The following is a 12650-nucleotide window of genomic DNA, read 5'->3' on the forward strand; positions in this document are numbered from 1 at the left end:
GTATTCCTGGGAAGCCACATGCCCAGGAGGAATGCAGGGTGCTGATCTCATGGCATTGGGCTTGGCACAGCCTCCTCCCCCGGCTTGTCTCAGCCAGGGATCTGCCCACTGCTCATCCCCTGCTCTTCCCATCGGGATCATGAACAATTCCCCAGGGCTCCTCTCCCTCTGCAAACGTTCCCAAGCATCACACCCACCCCTGTGCCATCCAAATATGCAACAGGCAGCTGATATTCCAGTATTCCTTCTGGTATTTGGAATAGCTTGTGATTTATAGCCCAGCTCATGTCCCTGGTACATTTAATCCCTTATTTTGTGTGCTGGATAAATGCAACTGGTGCTCAGCTTTGGATACCAGCCCCTGGGATGGGGCACTGGGATGTCCCAGGCAGCAGGAGATCCACAAAAATGGTTCATTCCCACTTACAAAGCATCCAACATGAGCCACCCAGCACAGGAGATAAATGTCTTCTCTGCACAGGAGCAAAATCCCAGCAAACTGTGTCCCCAGACTGCACACTGCAAACGGGGCTGCTGCTTAAACCCATGCTAAGTAACACAGAATCCCATTTCCAAAGGCATGGAACACCGCCCAGACAGCACTCACAGGTCTGGAACACCACCAGGACAACACTCACAGCTCATTTCCACCTCTGGCAAGCCCTGGGGCTCATGGGCATCTTTGCTGAGATCCCCTGTTTGGGGACCAAGCCTGGCTGCAGTGTCCCATTGAGGACACTCTGAAGCTCCTCATCCCGTGAGGAAAGCCATTCCAAACTATTTAATGAGGAAAGCAATTCCAGGCTATTTAATAAGGGAAAGGGCTGGAACCTTGTTTGGATGTCAATGTTCAGGGGCTCTGGGGCAGAATCCAGTTCAAGGGCAGAGCCCAGCCCAGCTCTCCCTGGGGTCCCTGCCCTGCCCCAGCTCTTTCCATGCCCCGGAGTTTGGGAGCAGCTCCAGCGCCCCAAACTCCTCTCCCATCCTCGGCAGGGAGTGTTCCCTATGGATCACAGCCCCTGGATGAACCAGGGGGCACCTCTAGCTGTACCCGAGGCTGTGGGGCTCTCCTGCCCCTGCCCAGCCATCCTGTCCCATCCTGTCCCTCAGGAGTGCAGGCACAGCCACACCAACTCTTCCCCAATAAATCCTCCAAGTGCCTGAAATCAGCAGCGCAGTCCTTAATTGGAAAGGATCTGCTTTCCACGGAAAGCACTTGAACAGCTCTAATTACCCTGCAGGAGATGGAACACTTGCTGTTCTTTCAAAGCTGATGGCAGCTCCTCTTCCCTGCTTTCCACCCTCCTTTGGGATGGCTCAGCTGGGATTGTGAAAAGTTAAAAACAAGAGTTCAGCCTGCAGTTTGTGGGCACCTGGGTAATGGCCCCTTTGAGACTAACAGCACCTTGTGTGCTTTGGGGATGAGCTGGATCCAGCTCTGGGGACTGAAGGAACACCCTGATGTCTCTACAGGACACGAAACAACACGAGTGCACACACTGCTGCTCTCAAGGTGAACAAAAGGGCAGTTTATTTCCTGACTCTAACATTTATAGTTTTCTAATAGTGATAATGGATTGGAGGGTGACAGTGCCACCTCTCCAATGACACTGGACAAACTAACAGTCTATCAAATTTCTCTTCTTCTATAAAAGAATGCAAAACAATGAGTTGTTTACAGAAAGTGTGTGAGAAAGTTCATTACAAGAATGTAAACATCAGAAGGCTTAGAAAATCTTAAAATATCAGGGTGATGCCCTGGGAACAGTGAATGGAGCTGCTTTGATCCCATAAATCCAGCTCTCCTGGGAGCACCCGGGTGCCCTGAGACCCCTGAAGTGTCCCTGCAGCCAGGCCCAGCTTACAGCAGTCCTGCTCCCCGTGTTTGGCTTCCTGGCCCTGGGATGGGATGCCCCAAGCCCCACCTCACTCTCCCATGCTGATCCCTGCTCCTTTTGGGACAGGAACCATCCCAGCCCTCTTTGGGACAGGAACCCCCAGGCCCCTCTGCTGCCCTCCCTGTCCCTGCAAGGCCTCGGTGGCACTGGAGGACATTGAAGGGCCCTTCCAGCCTCAGTGGCTCTGGGACTCCTGGACAAGGGGTGAAACTCTGCGTTCCTCACACAGAGGGTATCCACAGATGCCAACCTGTGCCCTCACCAGGGTTATTTCCCTCAGCCCAAACCCACGGGGCATCACTGATGGTCCCAGCTCTGGAGTGATCCCGTCCTGCCCACGGTGATCCCAGCTCTGTGGGGACCCAGTCCCACCCGAGGTGGCCCAGCAGCAGCTCCAGGCCCTGCTCCCACCAGCTGAGGCCGTGCTGGAGCTCTCCAGGGATCTCTCCTGTGCTCCCCCTGGCCCTGGTGCCAGCACAGCCTCATTTCCCAGGCCTGGGCGCTGATGGAGGCCTTGGCCGCTGAGCTGGAGACTGCGAGCAGCACCCAGGGCAGTCACGCGGAAAAACCTCCTGCTCTGGGGATAATTGATGCCTGCTCTGACCTTCACAGGCCTCCAATTAAAATGTATTTAAAGCCTGCAAGAGGTTTGAACCTCCTTCCTTTGAGCCTCCTCGAGCCTGCTGAGAGATTTGGCCTCCAGGCCCAGCTCCAGGCCAGGTCCCCGCTCCATGGGCAAGGGGGGATCTTGTGCTGCTTTTTTATTTTCCTTTTTTTATATTTTTAAGGTTGGGATTAAATGTGTGAGATGGTATTTTTTGTTTGGACTTAGATGTTTATTAGCTTTTATTTATATTACTTTATTATATTTATTATTTATTTATATATTTATTATTTATTTATATATCTATGATCATGTTACTTTATTATTTATTTATATTACTTTATTTGTGTTGATTTATTTATATTATTTCATATATACTATATTTTTATTACTTTTATATATACTATTTAATTACTTTTCTGTATATATACTACATTTATATACATAAATATACTATATTTATAAGTTCTGAGTTTTATAGTATTTTACTAACAAACTAAAAATATTGAGTTGTATTTTTATTTCTATAAGGCTTTTTAAGGATAAACTGTCTAATTGAGAAATTACACTACAATTATTTTTATTTTTAACTTAATAGCTAAGTACTTGTGGTTTGTAATGTGGACTTTTTATCTAATTACACAATGCTTCTTAAGCTCATGAAGAAGAAGGTGAAGAAGGACTAGCTACTGCTCTAAAGCTTCTATTTTGTTATATATATATATTATTGTATTCTAAATCATTAAGCTTTCCACTATGGGATATTACACACTTTTATTCAAACTATATACTTATAATCTCAATTTTATCATTAAATTTTGGAAGCCATCTCCACAGCCTCAGGTCAATGCAGTGTTCTCCTGGGGTCAGTGCCTGGCAGCACAGAAATTCTGAAATTCTCAGCATCCGGGGTTCCAACACCAATCTGGTGGCCCTCAGCAGCTGGAGCCCGGCTTTTGGACACCCCCGGGAAGGAGAGCAGGGGAGGAGGCTTTTCCTTTTCCTTTTCCTTTTCCTTTGGCACGGGTTACCTGGCCCAGCAGGCAGGTCCAGCCCCCAGCACTGCCTCCCGAGAGGGCACAGACTCGAATTTCCGTGCACCAGCCGAGCCCACAATGCAAACCCTGTCCCTGCTCTGCCCTGATGTCACCCGACACCTGATGGCTGAGAAGGGACAGCAGGAGCTGGAAGGAACCCTGCACACCTTAACCCTGCCAGATCCACCTCGACCCCTTCCAGACCTACCCCAGCTCCTGCTGGAGCAGCGCCTGGGCCGGTGGTTGTGCCATTTTTAAGGCATTAATTTAAAACTGGATTTAGTTCACCCCTGAGCTCAGACTTGAAGCCCATCCTGTTCCTGGGGGAGGGATGGACACTCCTGTCCTGCTGTCTGCTCCTGGGGACACCAGGGACAATGGGAACTGCACCTCAGGCTGCACTGGGAACTCACAGCCTGCAGCTGAGGGTCCCAGAGCACCTCCTGCACCCAGGGGCTCTGTTTGGAGGGGGAGGTTCTGAGGGAGCCTCTGAAGGCCCAGACCCAGCCTGAGGCCCTGGCACAGGTGCCCAGAGCAGCTGGGGCTGCCCCTGCATCCCTGGCAGTGCCCCAGGCCAGGCCGGACATTGGAGCAGCCTGGCATGGTGAGAGGTGTCCCTGCCATGGCAGGGGTGGCACTGGGTGGGTTCCAAGGTCCCCTCCCAACCCAGCCCAGTCTGGGATTCCAGGTTTTGGACAATGCTCAGCTGCTCTGAAGGACCAGCTTTTTATTGCTGCCTTTCCCTTTTTCCAGCCAGTGACTGTTTAACACTAATGCTGTTCCATAAACATTGGGGATATTTAAGGAGCACCAGGAGATTTCTGAAGTCAAACTGTAAACAATCAGGAATTCAATAATTGAAACAGCCCGGGCAACCTTCAATCAAACATTAAATCCACCCTTCTGGGATTGTGCAACACAACAGCTCATGCCTGCCTGGTCCATGAGCCAGAAGCACTCCCAATCCCAGAGTCCCTGAGGCTGGAGAAGAGCTCTGGGATCACCAAATCCAACCTGTGCCCCATCCCCACCTCCAGGGATGGGCACTCCAGACCTCCCTGGGCACCCTTTCCATGGGGAAATTCCTGTGGTGTCCATGCTGCAGCTCTGTCCTGATCCCCCTGTGGCTGCAGCAGAGCCTGGGGGCTCTGTGGGAGCTCTGAGGAGCCTCATCCCAGCACCACATTCCCTTGGGACCTTCCCTCCATCACCTGAGCACAGTGAAGGTCTCTTTTCCCCCAAACTTGGGAAAAAGGGATGGAAACCTGCAGGTGCAGGGGGGGATCCTGCCCAGACCTCACAATGTGTGAAAAGCTGCAAATGCCCAGTTAGAATTTCCTTTCATTCACTCACAACCACACATCCCACAAAACCATCAGGTCCTGCTGAAGCTGGCACAGCCTGGAGCTGCTGAAGGCAGGGAAGGGTGGCACAAATTTCCTGAGCCCTGCCCGTGCAGGACCACCCTGGCACAGCTCCCCCCTGCTCCTGCCAGAAATTCCCGGGTCATTTTCACCGTCCTGGGTGTGCAGTTTCATTGCTCTAATTACATGGAATTAATTCCTAATTGCTCTGCTAATTTCTGGGTTTGAAAGGAAGGATGTGCAGGACGTTTGCCACACCCACACATCGCTGACCTTGAGCCTTGATGTTCAAAGATGAAAGGAAAAAGGAAGGAAAATGGGTTTTGTGTCAGAGGTGGAGCTTTGTGTTTGTGTCACCGACCCACAGACAGAGCAGGACAAAAGCTCCTTGAAGCCACACGACGTCACACAGACACCACAAAGTTTTGCCGAGAAAACACAACTTTTTGTTGTAAAAGAAAGCTAAAACCTGCCACTTGTGGAAGTTGGGACTTCCACTTAAGTCCTGGTACATTTTTTGGGGAAGAAATGTACTGAGTCATTGGCTGGATGAATAAAATAAACTGAGTTTATAATAAAAGAAATAAAATATCCTAAAGAAAACCTCCAGGTCCAGCTGAGGAGGAAAGACATCCCTGCCCAGGTGAGCACAGCTCATCCTCCTCTGTGGGGTCTGAGCAGGGCTGGGACGGGGAAATGGGGATGACATTCCCTGCATGAAGCAAGGGCAGAGGGAGGTGCTCTGTCCTCCGTGCCAGCTCTGCCACTCCTTCCCAGGGCGCTGATTTCACTGATTCGGGCAGAAACAAAACAAGGCAGAGCAGCAGAGAAGCACAAATCTGTGCCTGCAGCCCCTGTGTCCCCCGGGAGCCCTGGCAGGGAGGCAGGAGGAGCTGGAGCTCCCCAAAGCTCTGCGGAGGCTCTCGGGGTCACAGGATTGAATCCCCCGGAGTTTTCCCGACCCTGCCCACACCCAGACCTGTCCCGGGGCGGAAATCCAGGGGGAAAAGGGCTTTGGGAGCATGTGGAGCCGTGGGCAGCGAGGGAATTTGAGATCAGACAGGTGCAACAAAGCCCCGGGGAGAGCCCAACCTCAGCCCCAGCCCGTCCCTGCAGGAGCCCCATCCATCCATCCATCCCTGCAGGGGCACGCTTTGATCCGAGACACCCCCGAACAGCTCCAGCTCCACGGGGCAGGAGGGTTTGGGTGTCCGGGGTGTCCCTGGCAGGGCAGGGCAGCGCAGCCCTCTGTTGTCCCCCCCTGACCAGCCCCGTTCCCATTCCCGTTCCCATTCCCACCTGCGGTTCCCGGCTCGGAGCTGTCCCCGTCCCTGTCCCGGCGGGCCTGGCACGGCTGTGGCACACCTGAGCCCCCACCTGCCGGGAGGGCCGGCCCCGGGAAGCCAAGCCTTGTTTTGAGGAGGAGACTTGGGTGTGTTTGGCCCTGCAGGGGAATCAAACAGGTTTCTCCGTTCGGCGGCACGGGCTCCCCTCCCTGCAGGCTCCGCTCCGCATTCCTGGCATTCCCCAGCCAATGCCACAGTCCCCGGCCCTGTGGGCCCTGGCACAGCCCCGGGCAGCCCCCCAGCTCTCACCCCACGGAATTTCTGCTCGGGGAGAGCTCTGCCCCAGGCAGGGGGAGCGGGACCCCCGATGCTGCTCGGAGCCGCTTGGGAGCAGTGGTGCCCGGGCAGCATCAGGGAGCAGCGGGGCTGTAATTAGCCCTCGACACTGATTGTCTCCTTGGAACTCATTACAGAGGCCCACAGGTGTGATAATCCCGCAGGAAATTGCCGGGCATTCCGCTCGTCCTCATTTGATTTCCCTTTCTAATTGCTCCGGTCACCGCACAGTCCCCAGGGCCGGCCGTGGGCACAGCCTGGCACAGACAGAGCCTGGGACTCCCCTTCTGCCCATCCCCAGAGCCTGGCAGTGGGGCTGGGGCTTTGGAGCTGTCCTGAGGAGTCAGGGCTTCAGCCTGGCACTGCCACAGCATGGGAAGAAACAGAGAATCCCACAAAGGTTTGGGTTGGAAGGGACCTTAAAGCCCATCCAGTGCCACTCCTGCCATGGCAGGGACACCTCCCACTGTCCCAGGGTGTCCCAATGTCCAGCCTGGCCTTGGGCACTGCCAGGGATCCAGGGTGGGCACCCTGTGCCAGGGCCTGCCCACCCTGCCAGGGAGCAATTCCCAATTCCCAATATCCCATCCATCCCTGCCCTCTGGCACTGGGAGCCATCCCTGTGTCCTGTCCCTCCATCCTTGTCCCCAGTCCCTCTGCAGCTCTCCTGGAGCCCCTTCAGGCCCTGGCAGGGCTCTGAGTTCTCCCTGGAGCTTCTCCTGTCCAGGTGAGCACGCCCAGCTCTCCCAGCCCGGCTCCAGAGGGGCTCCAGGCCCTGGGAGCAGCTCCATGGCTCCTCCAGCCCTGGAGGTGATGAAGCCCCAACCAAGCCCCCACCAGGATCCTCTGACCCCAATTCAAGCACAGGTAATGCCGGGCTTGTAGCAGCTGGAAGGGAAAGCTCCTGTTGTGGGATGATGGGCAAATATCCCATCCCATCCCCATCCCATCCCCATCCCATCCCCATCCCATCCCATCCCATCCCATCCCATCCCATCCCATCCCATCCCATCCCATCCCATCCCCATCCCATCCCCATCCCCATCCCCATCCCATTGGGATGTGCTGGAGCAGGGCCGATGGCCCAGCCCTGGCTCCCAGCAGCACAGTGAGGATGACATCAGGGATTTTCAGGCATTACAGCGTTCCTGCAGCCCCAGATCTTGCCCTGGGATCTGCTGGGGCTCAGCAGCAGCCGGGCTCAGCTGAGCCGGGCTCGGTGGCTGCGCTGATCCCGGCTCAGATAAGCGGGGCTGCTCCCAGGGCCGCGCCCTGAGCTCCCTCCCGGCGGGGCGGGCTCGGGGTCCGGCTCAGGGAACCGGAATGGTTCAAAGCGGGCTGGAAAACACAGCCCGGACCCTTCCTGGGCAGCATCCCCTGCTCCAGGGCTGCAGCTGACAGAGCAGCTTTATTCTCGGTAGGCCCTGAGTCACGGCAGCGTTTGCTGAAGGTTTGTCCCGGCTCTCCCTGAAACAGCCGTGAGTAACAGCCCAGCCCAGCCCAGCCCAGCCCGGCCAGCCCTGCAGGTACACCGGGTCCACAGGCACCACACGGACACCCAGGCTCTGCTTTTCCCGGTGGGAACACACTGTTCCATGCTGAATGCTCAAAAACCAGGCAAAAATAAAAGGTATTTGTGATGAACACCTCAAAATCAAACACTGAGAGGATGAGGAGCTCCCAGAGCAGCACCCAGGGGTCACTGCTGGCTCAGGAGATGCATCCCCACAGTGTGGGCAGCAGCAAAGGGATTGGGGTTCTGCCCCTCAGTGAGACCCCAGCCCTGGGCCAGCACAGCCAGGACCTGGAGCTGCTCAGAGAGCCCAGAGGAAGCTCCAGGATGGGCAGAGGATGGAGCAGCTCAGCTGGGAGGAAAGGCTGGGAGAGCTGGGACTGTTCACCTGGAGAAGAGAAGCTTTGGGGTGAGCTCAGTGTGGCCTTGCAGGGCCTGAAAGAGCCGACAGCTTCTGCCAGAGGCTCAGGGATGGGCTCTGGATTTCTGCTAGGGAGCTGCTCACAGTGGGACTTCAACACTGCCAAATTCAGTCTGGTCTCCCTGGCAGGAGCAGCACAGGAGCCCTGCACGCCTCTGGAGGAAACCTGAGCGTGCTGAAGTCAGCAACACAGAAAGTCCTTTGTACTCACCCGACCTGAGCGGAATCCAAGAAGGGAATTTTTCCATTTTCCCACTGAATCTGATTAAAACCAAGAGGATCTGGCTTGAACCCCCACCCTGCAGGCCTGGCCCCCTCCTCAGCCACGAGCCAAGGCTCAGGTAAAGCTGTGCATGAGCCCAGAGTAGGAGCAAGGTCCTGAATCCCCCCAGCTTCTCCAGGGACACACACACTCCTGCAGCATGGGAGAGCAAGAAAACAGAGGCTTTTCCCCAGTTTCAGTTAAAAACATTATTGTTACCAAGTAAATTTCAGCCTGGAATATCTGACTTCACCAGGAAATGGATTTCCATGGGATCTGCTCTCCCAGGAAAAGCACAAAGACCCCTTCTCATGGGGATGCCCCACAGCTGGCACTGACTGATCCTTGTTCTGCAGCTGTAACCCCACAGCTCATTCCTGCAGGAGCAGGGGTGTCTGCAGGGAACCTGCTCCACCCTGGAAATGCAGGCAGCCAATTCCATGGCAAGGGGGTTTTACCAAATCCTTCCTATGGCAAAGGTGAGTCCTGCCCAGAGAGCCTCAGAGCCCAGCCTGTGTTTGAACAGCCACGGCCACATCCTGTAACATTTTCTGGTATGTGTTTTCTGGTGGTGAGGAATCCACCAAGCCCACTCCAGAGCCCAGAGCTGCCCTGGAACATTTCCTGCACTCTGTGCAGCCCCTCCCTGGTGCTGAGGAGGAGGGCAGGGCTGAACCCCACAGTGCCCAGGGCTTTGCAGAGGTGCCACCAGCCCCAAGCCCAGCCGTGATGAGTCGCAGGGTGTAAAACCACTACACCCATGTGTTACAAGGGAATCCAACTGGTTTTTCATGAGGTGTCACTGCAGAGCTCTGCCAGAACGCCAGGCCTCACCTTCCTAATAGCAGGTGGCAGCAGGGCATTGTGTGTCCCAAGGATTCCCTGCAGGAATACAGCAACCTGCCCGTGCTCAGGGACACACCTGCAGCCTCCTGGGGCTCAGGAGTGCCAGCACAACACAAAGTGGTGCTGTCAGCAGAGCTGGGGCACGGCAGAGGCAGCGCTGTGGCGGGGACACCGCGGTGCCACCACAACACCCAAAGCCGCTGTGGCGCAAGCAGGAGATGCTGATTTATCCTCAGCAGCTCGGCCAGCTCCCTGCCGGCTCTGAGGCAAACAAGCTGCTCTTCCCCCTGCCCTGACAGGGCACGGTTGCACCACTCACCCTGTGGGCCTGGCACCGGCCCGGGGCTTGCACAAGCACAGCGAAACTCGGAGAGAATTCTCCCGGGAAGCAGAGCCAGCCCAGCCTGCCCCGGCTGGGGCTGTGGGAATGTCCTGTGCTCCCTGCCACCAGCACACAGCGGTAACTGGGTGTACTGGGATAGAAAACACCCCTTCCACAGCTCCCCAAAACGCTGAGCTGGAGCCCTGCAGTGTGGCTGGATCCTGTGTCTGGGATCCCCCAGTGCCTGCAGGGTGCACATGGCACACTGCCCCCAAACCTCCCTGAATCACGGAATGCCGTGGCTTGGAAGGGAGCTCAAAGCCCCTCCTGTTCCACCCCATGGGCAGGGACACCTTCCACTGTCCCAGCTTGCTCCCAGCCCTGTCCAGCCCAGCCCTGGACACCTCCTGCACACCCTGCAGTGCCCCCTGGGCCTCTTTGCTCCCTGGACATGCAGGGTGATTTCTGACCTGCTTTCATCCATTTTTCCTCTTACCTATTTCTGGTAATTACACTCAAACCACCCTTTTTCCCTCTCTGGAGGTGTGTCTGGACCAGGGCTTCCCCCATGTTCCAAAGGCAGCACTGAAAGCAATTCCTTGGTCAATCCTCCTCAGCAAGTTCCCTCTGCAATCCCTGTGAGAGGGGAATGGAGGTTTTGGTCACCTTAACTCCACCTAGAAAAGCACTTGTAATCCCCTTTCCCTTCCCTCCCTCTCCCTTCTCCAGGATAAGCAACAGAAGATCTCTCCTTATCTCTCCCAGAGCCAAAACCAATCTCGGGTCAGCAAAATGAGGAGCTGCAGAAGGAAAAGCCAGGGAAGCAGAGAGAGGGAGATAAGGAGTTCGATGAGAGTGCTCCAGGGAACTCTTTGAAGTCGTGGGGAGCTCCTGTTGAGTGTTCTGACAGGGACAGACTGCACCTGCATGTGATCCTGCATGTTTGGAAGGAAAGTTTGATAATGGCAATTTTGCTTCACAGCCTCTGCTTGCTGACACACACAGAATAGAGACTGAAGCCATAAAAATCCCTGAATGGTTTGGGTGGGAATGGACCTCAAAGCCCACCCAGTGCCACCCCTGCCATGGCAGGGACACCTCCCACTGTCCCAGGGCGTCCCAGTGTCCAGCCTGGCCTTGGGCACTGCCAGGGATCCAGGGTGGGCACCTGTGCCAGGGCCTTACACCCTCCCAGGGAACAATTCCTAATTCCCCACCCAACCCTTCCCTGTGTCCTGTCCCTCCCTCCCTTGTGAACTGTCTCTCTCCATGTTTCCAGTTAATTCCTGCAGGCACTGCAAAGCCACACTGAGGTCACCCCAAAGCTTCTCCTCTCCAGGCTGCTCCATCCCAATTCCCTCAGCCTTTCATCCCACCAGAGCTGCTCCATCCCAATTCCCTCAGCCTTTCCTCCCAGCACAGCTGCTCCATCCCCCTGAGCATCCTGGTGCCTCCTCTGGACTCGCTCCAGCAGCTCCACACCCTCCCAGTGCTGAAGGGGTGGCACAAAAACACATCCAGGCGGGGCACAACAGTGAGATCTCATCACTGCCCCAAAATCCAGGACAGGATTTCTGCCTGTTAGAGCTGGAAAACAAGAGGAGGAGGCTGGAGCAGGGCTGGAGAGGCTGTGGATGGAGCAAAGCTCTGCTGTGTTGTGGCCAGGGATGGAGGCACAGCCAGACTCCAGCACTCCCTGCTTACCTGGGCTTGGGAAACAGCAGTGCTCAGAGCCAGAGGAACCTGGCAGCTCCCTGACTGCACTGGGACAGCTGCCAGCCCAGGTGTGCACAGCCTGCCCTGGGTGCCACCTGAGTGCTGCCCCTCAACCCAGGTGTGCACTGCCCTCAGTGCCACCTTGTCACTATTCCCAGCCAGGTGTGCACAGCCTTTGGTGCCACCTTGTCACTGCTCTCCAGCCAAGTGTGCACAGCCTGCCCTGAGTGCCACCTTGTCACTGTCCCCAGCCAGGTGTGCATTGCCTGCCCTGGGTGCTGCTCCCCAACCCAGGTGTGCACAGCCCTTGGTGCCACCTCATCACTGTCCCCAGCCAGGTGTGCACAGCCTCCCCTCAGTGCCACCTTGTCACTGCTCCTCAGCCCAGGTGTGCACAGCCTGCCCTGGGTGCCACCTGAGTGCTGCCCCTCAACCCAGGTGTGCACAGCCCTTGGTACCACCTTGTCACTGTCCCCAGCCAGGTGTGTTCAGTCCTTGGTACCACCTTGTCACTGTCCCCATCCCAGGTGTGCACAGCCCTCAGTGCCACCTTGTCACTGTCCCCAGCCAGGTGTGCACAGCCCTGGGTGCCCCCTGAGCACTGCCCCTCAACCCAGGTGTGCCCAGCCTCCCCTCGGTGCCACCTTGTCACTGTCCCCAGCCAAGTGTGCCCATCCTGCCCTGGGTGCTGCTCCCCAGCCCAGCAAAGCTCTGGGTCCCTCCCTGGGAGAGGGAACCCCTCTCTGAACCCCTCTCTGGCCCAGCTGAGCTTCCAGGGCCTTCAGCACCCCTGCCAGGACAGGCAGAGCAGTGACCCTGCCCTGCCCTGTGTCCAAGCACAGCCACAGCATTTCTGGGGTGGATTGGAGCTGGGGCTGGGAAAGGCCCCCTAGAGGCTGAAGGTGATGGGTGGGCAATGAACTTGTAAAGAATTTTTAGTTTGGTAGAAAGCTCCTGATTCTAATAGGGTGAATTCTAACATCTGTATTGTCTCACCCTTCACATGAAAATGGAATAAAAGTTTTTAAAATGCCTCTCAGCTGCC

The 12650-nt window shown here is 55.9% G+C and overlaps 1 protein-coding gene across 1 annotated transcript in view; it reads right to left on the minus strand.

Annotated features, from left to right (window-relative positions):
* ZNF185 (zinc finger protein 185 with LIM domain) overlaps window positions 1-6327 on the minus strand; it is a 32087-nt gene extending 25760 nt beyond the window's left edge. Inside the window, exon 1 of the mRNA XM_074551885.1 lies at window positions 6203-6327. The gene's annotated coding sequence lies outside the window, so the exon portion shown is untranslated. The remainder of the gene's footprint in view (window positions 1-6202) is intronic.
* Between the last annotated feature and the right edge of the window lie 6323 nt (window positions 6328-12650).

The sequence above is a fragment of the Zonotrichia albicollis genome, chromosome 14 (assembly GCF_047830755.1).
Source record: "Zonotrichia albicollis isolate bZonAlb1 chromosome 14, bZonAlb1.hap1, whole genome shotgun sequence".
Lineage (NCBI taxonomy): Eukaryota > Metazoa > Chordata > Aves > Passeriformes > Passerellidae > Zonotrichia > Zonotrichia albicollis.